Raw genomic sequence first — 15,383 nt, 5'->3', positions numbered from 1 at the left:
TACAGATGGGGAAACTGAAGCATAGGAAAGTTAAGTGGCAGAATAGCAATTAAAACCTAAACTGTGTAACTCAGTGCTTCTCCAGGATGCACAGATCTACCAAGTCCTGTCAGTTCTTGCCTTGAGAATTTTTTTCAAGTGACTCCCCACCCCTCCCACCCCGAATCATATCAGATAGAGTAATTATGGTATAATAGAAAATATATTTGGTCTTATCTCCAGTTTCTGGCACTAAGCTCCTAAAACCTTTTGAATTTCCTGAGTGATGAGAGGGTCTTTTGTTCTTTATACAAGCCCCTTTCAATCACACCTGAATTTATGCTAATAAGGTGAGTTAATGTGGGACCCCTAAATAGCCTCAGGATGGGGCTGGTCACCAGAAAGAACTGATCAGAGAGTGAGATGTTTCAGTCTCACTCCCAATCTTCTGGTTGGGGAAGGGTGTTGGAGACTGAACTCTATAAAAACTCTCGCAGAGCTTCTGGGTTGGTGAACATATCAAGGTGTTGGGAGGCGGGTATACCTGCAGAGGGCATGGAAGTTCTGTGACATTCCCCCACGCATGCCTTGCCCTATGCATCTCTTTCATCTGGCTATTCCTGAATTGTACCCTTTGTATTAATCAGGACATGTAAGTAAGGTGTTTTCCTGAGTTCTGTGAGCTGTTCTAAGCAAATTATCAAACCTGAGTAGAGGGTCATAGAACCCTAGAATTTACAGCTGGTTGGTCAGAAGTATAGGTGGCAACCTGGGACATTTTGTAAGCAGATAGGTTAGGGTATCCCCAGAGGAAAAGAATCAGATATAGCTTTTTGACATAGGAGAAGCCTTTTTTTTTTTTTTGCGCTACGCGGGCCTCTCACTGTTGTGGCCTCTCCCTTTGCGGAGCACAGGCTCCGGACGCAGGCCACTCAGCGGCTCATGGGCCCAGCCGCTCCGCAGCATGTGGGATCCTCCCGGACCAGGGCATGAACCCACATCCCCTGCATCGGCAGGTGGACTCTCAACCACTGCGTCACCAGGGAAGCCCTCTTTTCTGAGCCTTTTAAAGCCTCCCTGTCAGTTATGGCATTTCTTCCTCACTTGGTATGGGCCATCACTTTTTTGGATGCTATTTATTTATTTATTTATTTATTTTTATTGAAGTATAGTTGATTTACAATTTTGTGTTAATTTCAGGTGTACAACAAAGTGAATCAGTTATACATATATCTACTCTCTCTCTCTTTTTTTTTTTTTTTTTTTTTCTGTACGTGGGCCTCTCACTGCTGTGGCCTCTCCCGTTGCGGAGCACAGGCTCCGGACACACAGGCTCCGCGGCCATGGCTCGCGGGCCCAGCCGCTCCGCAGCATGTGGGATCTTCCGGGATCGGGGCACGAACCCGTGTCCCCTGCATCGGCAGGCGGACTCTCAACCACTGCGCCACCAGGGAAGCCCCTCTCTCTCTTTTTTTTTAGATTCTTTTCCCAAATAGGCCATTGCAGAGTATTATGTAGAGTTAGTTCCCTGTGCTATACAGCAGGTTCTTATTAGTCATCTATTTTATATATAGTAGTGTGTATATGTCAATCCCAAACTTTTTTGATGCTTTTAACTGCTGATTATTTTCAACTTTCCATTATCTTTTCCAGAGTATTGATCAAGCTTAGCTATAGTCACTCAATTCCGTTATCCTTTAAAAATTTTTTTATTTTCATTTAGGTATAGTTGATTTACAATTTTGTGTTAGTTTCAGGTATACAAAAAAGTGATTCAGTTTTATATACATATATATAAGAATATATATAATATATATAAAAGAATCTTTTTCAGATTCTTTTCCCTTATAGGTTATTACAAAACACTGAGTATATTCCCTGTGCTATACAGTAAGACCTTGCTGTTTATCTATTTTATACATAGTAGTATGTATATATTAATCCCAGACTCCTAATTTATCCCTTCCCCTCCTTCCCCTTTGGTAACCATAAGTTTGTTTTTTATGTCTATGAGTCTATTTCTGTTTTGTAGATAAGTTTATTTGTACCTTTTTTTTTTTTTAGATTCCACATATAAGTGATATCATATGATATTTGTCTTTGTCTGGTTTACTTCACTTAGTATGATAATCTCTAGGTCCATCCATGTTGCTGCAAATGGCATTATTTCATTCTTTTTTAAAAAAAAATTATTTATTTTTAGCTGCATTGGGTCTTCGTTGCTGCACGCAGGCTTCTCGTTGCGGTGGCTTCTCTTGCTTCAGAGCACAGGCTCTAGGCACACGGGCTTCAGTAGTTGTGGCACGTGGGCTCAGTAGTTGTGGCACATGGGCTTAGTTGCTCCACGGCATGTGGGATCTTTCTGGACCAGGGATCGAACCCATGTCCCCTGCATTGGCAGGCGGATTCTTAACCACTGTGTCACCAGGGAAGCCCTCATTCTTTTTTAAGACTGAGCAATTCCCTTATCCTTATAGTTACTGTTTTCCTCATGTTTCTCAAAAGCCTGATGCATTTCTTGCCACCAGTAGACCATCCCAGTTCAGTAGGGTCTCTCCAAGCTCCACCTGACCAGTGACAGGGTCCTCGTTGTCAGCTGGGTAGTGAGTGATCCAGCTGATCCCAAATCCCATCCCAGCATGTGCTTTTTCAGAGACCCTTGGTACCAACTGTTACGGGTTGAGTTACCCAAGAATCAGACCCTAGGATGGAGATGAACGTGCAGCAGGTGTATTAGGGAGTGGTCTCAGGATCACCACCTGTGGCAGAAAGGAAGAAAGTAGGACTGGGCAGTGACAGAGGACTAGCTTTGATGCATTCCCTACAGAGGCCGCAGCTGACCCTACAGTGAACTCTGAAGCTGAGATGACTCTTCAGGATTGTTCCAAGCTGAGGCAAGGGGATTGGACCTTTTTTCTCCTCCAAAACAGATCAGTCATAGGATGAGGGCTGCCCCAGAAAGCGGGTATAGCCTTGGGCGAGGTGGCTGTCCTAGGTGGAGGCTCCTGTAGTGCCTCATCCTTGAGGGCCATGTTCCAGCAGCACCCCAGCAGCTGGAGGAGTGAGTCCTTCATACCTGAAGGGGAACCTGGGGGCATAACACCACGTCCACCACATTCTTATTCCCAATGTCTGTCTTAGGATAGGGCACATAGACAACTTGGATATACTGTGGCCTAAGAGTCATTATGAAGTGGGGCCCTTCAGGGCTGGTAGTGAGAGTGGTCAAGGACAACTTTATTCTTGATTTTCTCCAGTCTTTAGAACCACTGAAACCTATTTTTGAGGCTCCCAGTCTCCTGGACAATGGGGAGAACTTGGAGAAGGGAAGGGGGGCCCAGTGTTTAAAGATCTAAGGCTCACAGAGCCCCTGCCACCATCGCAAACTGGGTTCCAGTCTAGGAGAGTGATTGGCAGAGGGATAATATGGGCTGCCTGGTTGGGACTGTGAACTTCCTAATTAATTTGGGCTAATTTGATCCCATTTAGGGTACCTAATGTTCCATTTTGTCCGGAAACCTGTTCAAATTCTATACAGGTAACCAGTAGATTCTTGGGCTGCTTTGGAAACTGCAAATTAAATCTGTAATTCATCAGCAGCCAAGAACTGATGGCGAAAGGGCTCCCTCTTGTGGAATTTTTAGGGAGTACCAGAGACCCTGAAAAAACGGTTTCTTCTGACAGGCAGTTCCAACGCAGTGAGTACAGAACCCGCTGTGGCAGGGCAGTGACTAAGGGTGTGGGCTTTAGAATCAGGTTCCTAGGTTAGAATTCTGGCTCTGCCACTCGCTGGTTGTGTGACCCTGCAAAGCATGTCACTTTCTGAACTTCAGTTTCTTCCTGTGTGACGTGGAGATAATAGTACAGGGTTGTGGTGAAGATTCAGTGAGCTAAAGAGTACTTAGAGCAACACGCAGCAATACAGTGTCTGCATCTGCCATCTGTAATGACGATCATTGATTTAATTTAATGAGGTCCAACTCCCAGCCCTCCCCGGCTTTCCACCCCCTATTCACGTTGTCCACTGTCAGGGGAGAGGAACTCTGGCTGCAGTGAGGTGAAGACCAAAGGAAAGAATGTGGGAAACTTTGAAAAATCGCACCCCCCCACCCCCGTCCACCTAAGATGTAGGGAACATTTATTTAACAGACAGTAGCAGCTCCTTTTATAGCCAGGAAGTCATGCATTCATTCACTCAAAACACATACACACACAGACATACACACATACACACATACACACTGATTTTTCAAAACAAACCCCTCATTGAATTCAGTCTCCCTAAAAAGGCCCTACTGTATAGTCACCTATTGTTATTCATGCAGCCTTCCGGGGCCTCAATCTCCCCACCCCTAAACTTCTCATCAAAGGATTCATTCAATACAAACAATTCTCCTCTGAAAGGAGAGGGATTAATTCTGCATCTAAGGAAAATATAGTTAGAAATTTCTCTATATTGTTATACAGTTGACCGTCGATATCCGTTGGGGATTGGTTCCAGGAGCTTGGGAGATGCCAAAATCCACTGGATGCTCAAGTCCCTTGTGTAAAATGGCATCGTACAATGAGTACAGTCGGCCCTCCATATCCGCGTGTTTGGCACCCGTGGAGTTAACCAACCACTCAGATGGTTGAATCCGTGAATGCCAAACTCGTGGATACTGAGGACCAATCGTGCTAGTAACTGAGCAATTCTAATCAGTCGGATGAGTGCTTCACCGGTTTAAGTGAGCGGAGTCGTGGGAGCGGAGAGGAGGAGCGTCCCCTGCAACTGAGGGCCCTCGTGGAGGTTTCCAGAGGAAGAGATTTGTGTGCATAGATGTAGGAGGACTGATGCTCCGGCACAGGGAACCTCTCGCACCGTCCTCTAGCCGGGGAGGGCTGGGCAGGTTCGGGAACTGGGAGAGAAGATGGGAGCCCTGAGAGGGAGTCGGACTTGGAAAGGACCAAGAGCTGAGGCTGGAGAGGCTGGCACAGGCTGAATTAGGAGGATTGCGCTAAAGAGTTTAGTCTTAATCCTCAAAGGAATGGGTGTATTTATTATTAATTTTATTCCTTCCTTCATCTGGCCAGCTGGCCATTCAGGTGACAAACACTTTGGAGAGTCTACTCTGTGCCCCGTGTTGTGCCAGGGAGCACGAGACACAGAGATGACTAAGACGAATGGATAAAGAAGATGGAGCACGTATGTACAATGGAGTATTACTCAGCCATAAAAAGAAACGAAATTGAGTTATTTGTAATGAGGTGGATGGACCTAGAGTCTGTCATACAGAGTGAAGTAAGTCAGAAAGAGAAAAACAAATATGGTATGCTAACACATATATATGGAATCTAAAAAACAAACAAAAAATGGTCATGAAGAACCTAGGGGCAAGACAGGAATAAAGACACAGACGTACTAGAGAATGGACTTGAAGATATGGGGAGGGGGAAGGGTAAGCTGTGACAAAGTGAGAGAGTGGCATGGACATACATACACTACCAAATGTAAAATAGATAGCTAGTGAGAAGCAGCCGCATAGCACAGGGAGATCAGCTTGGTGCTTTGTGACCACCTAGAGGGATGGGATAGGGAGGGTGGGAGGGAGACGCAAAAGGGAGGGGATATGGGAACATATGTATATGTATAACTGATTAAATTTGTTATAAAGCAAAAAAAATAAAGAAAAATTTTAAAAAAAGAATGGTTGCTTAAATAAATTAGACTTCAGAGTATAAGTAAAGGACAAAAGGCATGAAATATTATGCAACAAGGGGAAATTTTTGAAAGTTTAGATGAAGAGTACTTTTGAGAGGAGATGCAAGAGAAGTCGTGGCCAGGGACCAGATCTTGAAGAGTTTAGCTACAATCTGGACAAGTGAGTCACTAAAGGATCCTTTAATCAGGGGTTTTCCCCATAAGCTATGGAGTTGCAATGAGGAAGGGCCAGAAGATCAGCTGGTAAAGAATGGTGATAAGTCAAGTTAGAGATGATGAATTTTGAAAAGTGGCATTGAAGAGGGGCTTTCTGCAGGGCATACAGATAGAAGAGATATTTGAAAGCAGCCTCAAGAGAACCAACTGGACACTGTGGGGAGGGAACTCTTGATACCTTCCAAGCAGCCACATCAGATCCATAGGTAAATAAGTGAAAAAAGTGAATACTCGAGTTAAAGACAGCAGGGTTTCTGGCTTGGGAGATAGACAGATGGAGCACACGTGTAAGTGTTGGACCGGGACAAGAAAAGAGATACAGCTTCCCTGAGGCTGAAGGTGCTGTACCTCAGCCTTGTGTAGGGGGAGGAAGAAGACAGAAAGTGAAGGGATTTCAAAGTCCCTGTGGCCTCCAGCGGGTAGGAGTTTGAGGCCACACAGGCCTTGGTCTGTACTGCCTTCTCCCTCATCTAACAGGTCCGAGTGGCTGAGGTCTCAGCTCAGCCACTCGGACACTCACAGGGTGCGTCTCCACGCAACACGCGCATCAGGCACCCAGCCTGAGACAGTTACCCAATTACCGGATGTCTGCGAGGGCACAGCTTCAGTGTCACCTCTCTGTCCCCACTTCCTGGAATGGCACTCACTGTTTATTTGTTTCTGAGAAAGGAGTGAGGCTGAGGCAGGGGTCTGGAGGAGAATGTTGACAGTACAGAGATAGCAGAAGGACAAAGAATTTAAGGAGAAACAGCCAACCTTATTGACAAGTGTGCCTGGAAATCCAGGTCAAAAGGTACAGGCTTCCAATCATAAGATAAACAAGTACTGGGGATGTCGTGTACAACACGATGACTGTAGTTAACCTGCTATATGGTATACGTGGAAGTAGTTAAGAGAGTAGATGCTAAGAGTTCTCATTGCAAGGGGGAAAATTGCATTTTATTCTTTTTCTTTTTTGGTATCTACATGAGATGAGGGATGTTAACTAAATTTATTGTGGTAATCATTTCACAATATATGTAAGTCAAGTCATTATGCTGTACACCTTAAACTTACACAGAGATATATGTCAAATATATCTCAATAAAACTGAAAAAAAAAAGACTGGGAATCCAGATATGGATATGGAAAAAAAAAATGATCCAAAACCTGAGAAAAGATGAACTCTTATGCTATTGCCTGGATGGTAAAGTTGAATCACTTGGATAGACTAAATGGAAAAGAACTTTGTGGTTTGGTCTGATTGATCTGGTTAACAGTCTCTTTTAGAAAGTTAGAACTTAACCCTCTCAGTTGCTCATTAGTCTTGTGATGAGCCTAATGATCTTTAACCGAACATATTTTTCTTGCATCTTATCTAATAATTTTATCTACATACTCCTTTTTCCTCCAAAGAAAAAAATTTTTTCAACTGGGTTTCTTGGAAGCCTAGATCCCTTGAGGGATAGCTTAAAATAAAACTTTAACCCTTGATTAAGTCAACTTGTCTGAGAAGTTGCTTTAACAAGGCCATTGCTTGGCTTTGTGTGAGTAATACCACCCACACTTTTCTGTTACACCTGTGTAGTCACCATACCCCAGTAAGGTGTTTCAGAGACCATCTTGGAGATGGGAGAATTAACTGGGAGGATTTCAATGTTTTTAACAGCCAGTTTTCTTAGAATTGAAAAAGTAATATATACACATGTTAAAAATTGTTTTTAAGTACTTTAATGGGTATACTTTAAACAGAGGATGCATTCTTCCTACCCCAAACTCCTGAGCCTTTCTCTGGAGAGAACCATGACTACTTCTCTGTGTGTTTGTAGAATGTTCCTGCCATAATGTGTGTGTGTGTGTGTGTACATGTGTGTAACAGAATGTTGAATGGGACTCTTTTTTAAAATAAATTTATTATTTAATTTTATTTATTTAATTTTATTATTTATTTATTTATTTGGCTGCGTTGCGTCTTCGTTGCTGCCCCCGGGCTTTTCTCTGGTTGTGGCGAGTGGGGGCTACTCTTTGTTGCGGTGTGCAGGCTTCTCATTGCGGTGGCTTCTCTTGTTGCGGAGCACGGGCTCTAGGCGTGCGGGCTCAGTAGTTGTGACACATGGGCTCAGTAGTTGTGGCACACAGGCTTAGTTGCTCTGAGGCATGTGGGGTCTTCCCGGACCAGAGCTTGAACCTGTGTCCCCTGCATTGGCAGGCAGATTCTTAACCACTGCGCAACCAGGGAAGCCCGAATGAGACTTCTGATATCTAAATATTTTGACAAACGCTCTAGCCTTAGGCAATACACATACCCAAAGGATTACTTAAAAGTTGGCTTAATAGATCCTTTGACCTTCACCCTAACATCCACCTTCAGTCTATGTAAAATAGGTCTGAAATTCTATGAAAGTTAAAGCATAAGGGGCAAGTGCTATGGTTTTCTAAGTATGTTTGTGTATGTGTGAGTGTCAGATGGGGGGAGGGGCGCGGTGTTCCAAGAAAACCACTCAGAGTGACTGGGAACCCGGTAACTTTCTCGGGGAGAAAGTCTTGGGAGAGTTGCAGAAACATATACCCAGTGCAATCTCAATGACGCTACCAGGGCAAAGTGTGGTGAGAGAGTTCTTGGAAGAACTGAAATGTGGCACAGAGTCTGCTGCCTTCTTTCCAACTATGTCTTTCAAGTAAACTCATGTACAAACATGCTCTGGGGACTGTGGCGGAGCCAGCTGTGGGAGGTGAAGGAGGTGGATGGAGAATGAAAGAGCTATTCACATCTTCTTTCATCACTACAAGTCCCCAGGCCACAGAACTGGCCTGAGCTGGAAGTGCAAGGTTAACGGGGGAAATTCTGATTTGGAAATGTCTTGAATTTTGATTTAGGCAGAACAGAATCATTTCAATACCTCGAAGTAAGTTTAGTTTTATTTTATTTATTTTATTTTATTTATTATTTTGGCCTCACTGCGTGACCTGTGGGATCTTAGTTCCCTGACCAGGGATGGAACCTGTGTCCCCTGCAGAGGAAGCATGGAGTCTTAACCACTGGACCACCAGGGAAATCCTGAGTTTAGTTTTAATTACCAATGTGAGACTCTTTCCATCTGAAAGTGACCAGAAATCTATGAGATCTACTTGAGACATCATGGGAAGGGTGGTGTGAAAGGGCATTCAGTGCAACCTGTATGAAGGCTGTGGTAGGAAAGAAAGCTGAGACATGATTGTACTTCACTGAGTTCAGTTCATTCAATATTCCATTGCAGGTGTATTTATAGGCAACAATACAAAATACACAAAGGGAAAAAGGTACATTGTTTCTTTCACTTAGCAAAGTATCTTTTCATGTCAACATATAGAGAGCTAACTTTGGGGTGGTTCCAGGGAGGCAGTTAATCACAGGGGTCCTCACTGGATTCTGAATGGAGGGTAAATGCCCAGAAGCAGATGGGGATGGAGGGGCACCATCTGCTTTAACCTGGTACTGTGCTGGAGGATGCTGAGGCTGGAGGCCAGCATGAGACTTCCTATGAATCTTCTCCTGAAGCCACCCTTCAGCAAGATTCAGACTTTGGGACAATCTGTGGGGAAAATTCGGGCTATAGAACAGTTCTTTACTCAGCTAGAAGCATAGAGGATCACAGCCTGGCCCATAGCCCATCTACTGGGAGAGAGCAACACACTTTTTTACTGGCAAATTCCTATGAATAAATGATTTTTAAGTACTCATTCTCATATATTCATTCATTTACAAATCACTACATATAAATTTACTGTTGCATTATTTTTCTTTAAAAATTATTAAAATATAAATTTAAGAGAATGAAATAAAAATAAAAACCTCTTCTAAAAGTCTAATATTTTATTCTCGCATCTCAGTGGATTGACTGGTGCACTGCCTGGGATGTGTATACTCTGCTGCTCTAGAAGAGGAGAACGAGAGTGGAGAAAGAGTGTGCTCCTTGTGGGCCTGCAAGTCCTATGTGAGAGCAAGAGCCAGAAGACTGGGCTGTGGTTTAGCAGCCACTTGCCTCATTTCACCAACTGAGTCACGAGTTTGGTGAGAGGAGAAAGAGACCTGAAGTATTCTTTCAATAGAGTTCTCTTGTGGAGAATGTGTTACCCAAAAACTGGGTGCACCTCTTGGTGGGTGTCGAGCTAAAAGACACAACAAAGGCAAAGATTGGGAGAAGGAAGGATTTATTACCTGCAGCAAGTAAGGAGAACCAGGGATCTTTGGGAAAGACTAGGGATCTTTCCCAAAGCAGTGTCTCCACGAACAACAAAATCAGGGAAGTTTCAAGTTAAGGGTACATGCATATCCATGAAGGGGCTTGGGTGACTGCAGAGTCCAGGCTTTAGTTGAGAGGAGTCACGAGGGTGAGAAAAGGTCAACATTTCATCCCTTAGGTTCCAGTTGGTCTCGTGGTTGAGCACCTGAGGAAGGTTTAATTCTGCAAAACAGCTCCAGACAGTGCTTTAGGGTAGTCTTTGAAACAGAACTGGGAGCCTTTACAGCTAATTTGTTATCCTTGCTATTGCTACTTCTCTTGCCTGATAACAGTTTATTTCTTCATTTTTTTGTTCCTTTAAGATCATTCATTACTGAGACCTGTTCAAGGGCTCGCACTGTGGCCAGGCTTAGATCACAAAGTGGTTTAGGTAAAAAATGGCTCCTCTTATGTCAGAAAAGCCATTCCTGGTTTTCTTTCCCTGGAGACCCCCTACCTTATCTGCTCACAAATGTAGCAGAAGTACTTCCCCTCCATGAAAACTTGAATAATGCTGTAATAAGCACCTTCTACTCTAAAATTTAAAAGCACTTTAGTATTCCACTATAAATAATCATGAGATATCTTGGAATATTTTTCTTTATGTGTGTTTGTGTGTGTTTCCTTTCTGCATATTCTTCCTCTAGACAGAGGGTGGGCAAACTACTGTCCATGGGCCAAATCTGGCCCATTGTTGTTTTTCTGGGACAGTCTACAAGCTAAGAGTGGTTTTCACACTTTTCAATAGTTAAAGAGGGGACTTCCCTGATAGTGCAGTGGTTAAGAATCTGCCTACCAGTGCAGGGGGCATGGGTTCGCTCCCTGGTCTGGGAAGATCCCCCACATGCTGAGGAGCAACTAAGCCCATGTGCCGCAACTACCGAGCCTGCTCTCTAGAGCTTGTGAGCCACAACTACTGAGCCCACGCACTGCAACTACTGAGCCCATGTACTGCAACTACTGAAGCCCACGCGCCTGGAACCCGTGCTCCGCAACAAGAGAAGCCACTGCAATAAGCCTGCGCACCACAACGAAGAGTAGCTCCCGTTCGCTGCAATAGAGAAAGCCCATGCGCAGCAACGAAGACCCAACGCAACCGAAAAAAAAAAAGTTAAAGAAAATCAAAAGAAGAATCATATGTTGTGACATATAAAAGTTACAGGAAATTCAAATTTCAATGCCTATAAATAAAGTTTTATTGGAACACAGACATCCTCCCTAGTTTATGATTGTCTATGGCTGCTTTTACACCAGTATGGCAGAGCTGAGTAGTTGCAACAGAACTTCTATGACCCTGGAACCTAAAGTGTTTTCTCTCTGGCCCTTTGCAGGAAATATTTGCTGCCCAGGGCTCTAGACAGTGGGAAATACATATTACCTCAAGGGAATTTAGGATTATGCTAGTAGGAGGAATGCAAATAGAAGCAAAGGGCTAATGTTTAGAGGTGTGTGTGTGTGTGTGTGTGTGTGTGTGTGTAACTGGGTGTAGTGTTTATTTTCAAACAAGCTTTGGGGAATAAAAAGGGAAGGGGATCAAGGCATGGAGTTTATGCCATTACAATAGATAGGGAACAGAACAGGGATAGGCAGGTAATTCAAACCCCACATCCTTGCCCTGGAGAAAGTAGGTAAGGATCATGGGGACTTCTGATAGCAAGGAGATGGTAGTGATAAGGTAGGCTGGGAGTCTGGACCGGGAGTGACTCTTATTCCAGGGTCAGCACCAAGATGCCTGAGCCCGTACCACCTCCATCAGCCAGAATCAGGAAGCTGTGCAGAAGCCATGCCCTGTGGACTGCCTGTCAACAGTCACATGACCACCCCATGTCACCAGTGTTGGCTGATGATCTCCCAGTCATCATTGGGAGGAGATTCCCCATCCACTATGTACACGTTACTAATGATGAAGGTTACCCGTGTGTGTCCTGAGACAGTGCTGTACCCCAACCATACTGCCCCATGTGGACACCCCACTTTCAATGGCTCAGGATATTTTGAGCTCCACTGAAGCAGGTGATCAGGTCTTTGACACCATGGGTGGAGTGAAATGCCGGAGGGACCATCCTGTACTGGGGTGGGGCTGAACGGGGGTGGAATCCGGTCCACAACCTATGGATCATTTAGCATCTCTACTATCCATAGAAGTTAAGCCACGTGGCACTTTTCAGCCAGAAAATAGGAATTTAATTAGAAAACCAATATATATATTTGTGTGGACATGTGCACCTGAGTGGTGAGCCTGGATGTGCTCACCACTCCCCACCACTGCAATAGCTCTCTGCCTTTATTAATACCTTCAATCTGTCATTATTTTTTTCCCTTTTATCCACCCCTCCTGGCTTCACGTTCTTTCTAGATCATAGTCTATAATCCAACATTATAATGATTCTCCAGATACCTGCAGCTCCCTAGCTCCTCTTCCCTCTGTCCTTTTCATCTGGCTTTTCTACTACTGAATACTAGGGGCTGAAATTGTTATAGAAAATTCTACAGGGGAGAAGATTGATATGATGATAAATTCATAATCCACAGCTTCACATGGCCCATCAGTACTGCCTGGCAGTTTTTCTGCTTTTCTCTAGTCAGCTTGCCCTATTTTTTTCTACAGCTTGTCCCATAACTTTGTAAATCTTTTTTAAAAAATTGAATTATAGTTGATTTACAATGTTGTGTTAGATTCTGGTGTACAGCAAAGTGATTCAGTTATATATACATATATATATATATTCTTTTTCATTATAGGTTATTACAAGATATTGAATATAGTTCCCTGTGCTATATAGTAAGACCTTATTGTTTATCTATTTTATATATAGTAGTTTGTATTTGCTAATCCAAAGTCTTAATTCATCCCCCTCTTCCACCCACCCCTGCAGCCTTTCCCCTTTGGTAACCATAAGTTTTGCTTCTATGTCTATGAGTCTGTTTCTTTCTTGTAAATAAGTCCATTTGAATCATATTTTAGATTCTACATATAAGTGGTATCATATGATATTTGTCCTTTTCTGTCTGACTTACTTCACTTAGTATGATAATATCTAGGTTTATCCATGTTGTTGCAAATGGTATTATTTCATTCTTTTTTATGGCTGAGTAGTATTCCATTGTATATATGCACCACATCTTCTTTATCCATTTATCTGTTGATGGACATTTAGGTTGTTTCCATGTCTTGGCTATCATAAACAGTGCTGCTATGAACATGGGGGTGCCTGTATCTTTTCAAATTAGAGTTTTCTCTAGATATATGCCCAGGAGTGGGATTGCTGGATCATATGGTAACTCTAGTTTTAGTTTTTTAAGGAACCTCCGTACTTTTTTCCATAGTGGCTGCACCAACTTACATTCCCACCAACAGTGTAGGAGGGCTCCCTTTTCTCCACACCCTCTCCATTTATTGTTTGTAGACTTTGTAAATCTTTTTTTTTTTTTTTTTTTTTTTTTTTTTTTGCGGTACACGGGCCTCTCACTGCTGTGGCCTCTCCCGTTGTGAAGCACAGGCTCCGGACGCGCAGGCTCAGCGGCCATGGCTCACAGGCCTAGCCGCTCTGCGGCATGTGGGATCCTCCCGGACTGGGGCATGAACCCATGTCCCCTGCATCAGCAGGCGGACTCCCAACCACTGCGCCACCAGGGAAGCCCTGTAAATCTTTTTGTATCTCTGATTCATCTGCTCCCACACCATGAAGTTGCATTTAAGGATTTTGTCTTCTATTTCACAGATAATTTAGGAGCCACCACAAAGAAACATCCTTGTTTTTGCTATAACAAATTAAAAGTCTACTCACATCTATAGCTATCCTCTCCCTTTCCTTTCTGTTGTGTCCTAACAGCCACAGCAAACATTTATATAGCACTGTATTGTGTGTGCATCTACTCTTACACTATTTTACAGATGATGAAACTTGGGTGCAGAAAGGTTAAGGAACTTGCCTAAGATCACACAAGGTGTAGAGCTCAGTTCTGAACAGAGGAAGTGTTCCTCTTTCTACCAAAGGCCAATACTTCTTTTATTGTTCTCTGTTTCATCCCATTCATAGATTCAAGCACCACAGGATATGGGAGAGTGGCTACTGGAGAACAATAACAGTCTCAGCCACACTCTCTCGCTCTTCTGATTGCCGACCCCAAGTTCGTGTTCCCAACGATGAGTGAGGCCAAACGAACTGAAACGTTGGAGTTTGGAGCAGAGAAAGGTTCATTGCAAGGGCCGTGCAGGGAGAACGAGACATTCGTGCTCAAAAGGCCCAAACTCCCTGATGCGTTTCAGGGAAGTTTTTATAGGCAAATCTGGGGAAAGGGTTGCAGGGTGTGTAACCCTCCTTTGATTGGTTGGTGGTAACTTAACTGGGTGGTGTTCCAGAAAACTCAATCATCACCCTTCTGGTTCCATCTGACCTGGGATCCTTGTGCTTGAGCTCAGCCTCAAGTTACCATCCTCCCCCTGGGTGGAGGCCTTAGTTCTTGGAGAAGAACTCAGAGATACGTATCAGATTGCTCTGCACCTCCCCCGCAGAGGAACCAGGCCCAGGCCTCATTTCACTACTGTTTTTTTTCTTCATTCCCTTATTTTCCTAATTAATAACTGTTTGAATCTGTCCTTTGGAAGGTCTAGGAGGCTGAAAGTCTATTTCCTACAAACAAGAAACAGGGAATACGGAAAGGCTTTTATGCCCAGGAGGTCCCCAAAGTGTCCACCTCGGTATCAATTCCCCTTTTGCTTTGATTCTCCTCAGTCTTGAGGGGAACAGGTGTTGGACAAGAAAGGGAATAATATCTTGGATAGAGAGGTTAATCAAAAACTGAGCAGAGGAACTCGGTTTTAGAGGGACTCAGTTTCATTCCTTCTCTGACATCTTCAACCGCTTCTACTCAACCCCAAAACCCAATTGACACTCCATCTTTAAAAATTAAAATAATGCAGGGCTTCCCTGGTGGCACAGTGGTTAAGAATCCACCTGCCAATGCAGGCAGCACGGGTTCGAGCCCTGGTCCGGGATGCCGCGGAGCAACTAAGCCTGTGAGCCACAACAACTGAGCCTGCACTCTAGAGCCCACAAGCCTCAACTACTGAAGCCCGTGCGCCTAGAGCCCGTGCTCTGCAACAAGAGAAGCCACCGCAATGAGAAGCCCGCGCATCGCAACAAAGAGTAGCCCCCGCTCGCCGCAACTAGAGAAAGCCTGCGTGCAGCAATGAAGACCCAACGCAGCAAAAAATAAATAAATTTATAAAAAAAATTAAAATG

The sequence above is a fragment of the Mesoplodon densirostris genome, chromosome 7, assembly GCF_025265405.1.
Source record: "Mesoplodon densirostris isolate mMesDen1 chromosome 7, mMesDen1 primary haplotype, whole genome shotgun sequence".
In the NCBI taxonomy this organism is placed as follows: domain Eukaryota; kingdom Metazoa; phylum Chordata; class Mammalia; order Artiodactyla; family Ziphiidae; genus Mesoplodon; species Mesoplodon densirostris.
The sequence above is the reverse complement of the archived record's forward strand: the minus strand, read 5'-3'. Positions refer to the sequence as shown.